This window comes from Myotis myotis, unplaced genomic scaffold (genome assembly GCF_014108235.1).
Source record: "Myotis myotis isolate mMyoMyo1 unplaced genomic scaffold, mMyoMyo1.p scaffold_m19_p_4, whole genome shotgun sequence".
Taxonomy (NCBI): domain Eukaryota; kingdom Metazoa; phylum Chordata; class Mammalia; order Chiroptera; family Vespertilionidae; genus Myotis; species Myotis myotis.
In genome coordinates, this window is record NW_023416346.1 from 93,054,728 (window position 1) to 93,057,709 (window position 2,982).

A 2,982-nucleotide genomic window follows, 5' to 3' on the forward strand; every position below is an offset into this window, starting at 1 on the left:
GGTGGTAATAATAATACTACCCATCTCACAGGGTTGTTGTAAGGATTCAATGAGTCAATATTTGTAAAAGTGCTGGGAACAGTGCCTGGTGCATCAATGATGCTTAATTTAGCTACCAATTACTATAATTATTATTAGTTATTATTTACAAAACCCCATGTTGGGAGTTGTTAGGAATACATATTTGTCTTAGATATAGCAACTGCCTCCTAGGATCTCTTAATCAAGTAAAGTGATGAGATACCCAGCATAAGATCGAAAAATGAAAGTGATAACTTTTATGAGAGGGACAAATGGAAGGCATGAATGAAATACTGCTGGACTTTAAATGCAAATAAGACCCAGTTCTAGATGAGTGTGAGGAGTATGAAATGAAGAAAGCTTTATGGAAGGAGTGGCATTTAAGTGGAGACTGAATAATTGATAGGATTTTACTCTTCAGAGATTGGGAAGGTGAAGGGGACTCCCTACCAAGGGAACTGCAACAGAATAAACTCAGGGGCAAGTAACTTAGGGTAAGGCAGTGAGAGGAATGTTTCAAGGAATTAAGTTTGAGAGTTAAATTTTGTAGAATGTAGCGGACCTTGATTGTTACATTGAGGAATTTGAATTTGGTTCCATAGATAGCAAAGAACTGCTAAAGTTTTGTAAGACTACAAATCCTATATAATAAAAAGGTGATATGCAAATTGACCCTAACAGCAGAGCGACTGGGAATGACTGGTCACTATGACACACACTGACCACCAGGGGGCAGATGCTCAATGCTTCCCTCTGGTGGTCAGTGTGCTCCCACAGGGGGAGCTCTGCTCAGCCACAAGCCAGGCTCATGGCTGCCAGTACAGTGGTGGTGGTGGGAGCCTCCCCCCCTCCTCAGCAGCGCTAAGGATGTCTGACTGCAGCTTAGGCCTGCTCCCTGCTGGCAAGTGGACATCCCCCAAGGGCTCCTGGGCTTCCAGAGGGATGTCTGACTGCCAGCTTAGGCCCAATCCCCTGGGCAGCAGGCCTAAGCCAGCAGGTGGTCATCCCCCGAGGGGTCCCAGACTGTGAGAGGGCATAGGCTTGGCTGAGGGACCCCCCTGCAAGTGCACAGATTTTTGTGCACTGGGCCTCTAGTGTAGAATATAAAAGTTAGGACCTTTTATTTTATTTTCTTTATTTTTATTGTTGACACTATTACAGATGTCACAATTTCCCTTTCCCCATTGCCTTCCACTCAGCCCGCATCCCTCTTTCCCTCTGGCCATCACAACACTGTTGTTGGTGTCTATGTGTTATGCATATATGTATGTTCTTTGGCTAATCCTTTCACCTCTTTCATCTAATCCACTCCTCCTCCTGCCCCTCTGACTGTTGTATCCATGCCTCTGGATCTAATTTGTTTGTCAGTTTATTTTGTTCATTAGATTCTACATATAAGTGAGCTCATACAGTATTCATCTTTCTCTGATTTGGTAATTTCACTTAGCATAACAATCTCCAGGTCAATTGATTCTGTCACAAGACTTAAGAGTTTCTTCTTTTTTTATGGCCACTTAGTATTCCATTGTGAAAATATAGTACACCTTTTTTTACCCACTCCTCTACTGAAGGGTACTTAGGATCTTTCCAGATCTTAGCTATTGTATATTGTGCTGCAATGAATATAGGGGTGCATATATTCCTTCTGATTGGTGTTTCCATATTCCTAGGATATATTCCCAGAAGTGGGGTTACTGGGTCAAAAGGCAGTTCCATTTTAATTTTTGAGGAAATGCCACACTGTTTTCCACAGTGACTGCACCAGTCTGCATTCTCACCAGCAGTACTAATGTTCCCTTTCCTCCACATTCTGGTCAGCACTTGTTCTTTGTTGATTTATTGGTGGTAGCCATTTTGGCAGGTGTGAGGTGATATCTCATTGTGGTTTTAATTTGCATCTCTCTGATGATTAGTGATGAATATTTTTTCATATGTCTCTTGGCCATTTGTATGTCCTCTTTGGAGAACTGTCTATTCAGGTCCTTTACCCATTTTTAAATTGGATTGTTTGTCTTCCTGGTGTTTAGTTGTATAAGTTCTTTGTATATATTGGAGATTAACCCCTTATCAGATGTTCTCCCATATAGTGGGTTCCCTTTTCATTTTGATGGTGGTTTCTTTTGCTGTGCAGAAGCTTTTTATTTTGATGTAGTCTCATTTGTTTATTTTCTCCTTAGTTTTCTTTACCCTAGACAGTGGTCGGCAAACTCAATAGTCAACAGAGCCAAATATCAACAGTACAACGATTGAAAGTTCTTTTGAGAGCAAAATTTTTTAAACTCAAACTATATAGGTAGTTGCATTGTTATTAACTTAATTAGGGTACTCCTAAGGCTTAGGAAGAGCCACACTCAAGGGGCCAAAGAGCCCCATGTGGCTCGTGAGCCACAGTTTGCCCATCACGGCCCTAAGAGATGTATCCGCAAACATATTGCTACAAAAAATGTCTGAGATTTTGCATCGTTTCTTCTAAGATTTTTATGGCTTCATGTCTTACATTTAAGTCTTTTATCCATTTTGAGTTTATTCTTGTGTATGGTATAATTTTCCCAACATCTTTTATTGAAAAGACTGTCTTTATTCCATTGTATGTTCTTGCCTCTTTTATCAAATATTAATTGACCATAAAGGCATGGGTTTATTTCTGGGCTCTCTGTTCTGTTTCATTGATCTGTATGCCTGTTTTTATGCCAGTACCATGCCAGTACCATGCCCAGGGTGGGAATGGTTGTGGGGGGTCAACTGGGGAAAAAGGAGACATATGTAAAACTTTAGACAACTAACTAACTAAATAAATAAGTAAATAAATAAAGAAAAAAAACAACATCACTTGCTATTATAAATATAAGATAAGGTACCTAGGAATAAATTTAACTAGGTAGGTAAAAGACCTGTACTCATAAAAGTATAAGACATTGAAGAAAGAAATTGAGGAAGATACAAATAAGTAGAACCGTATAC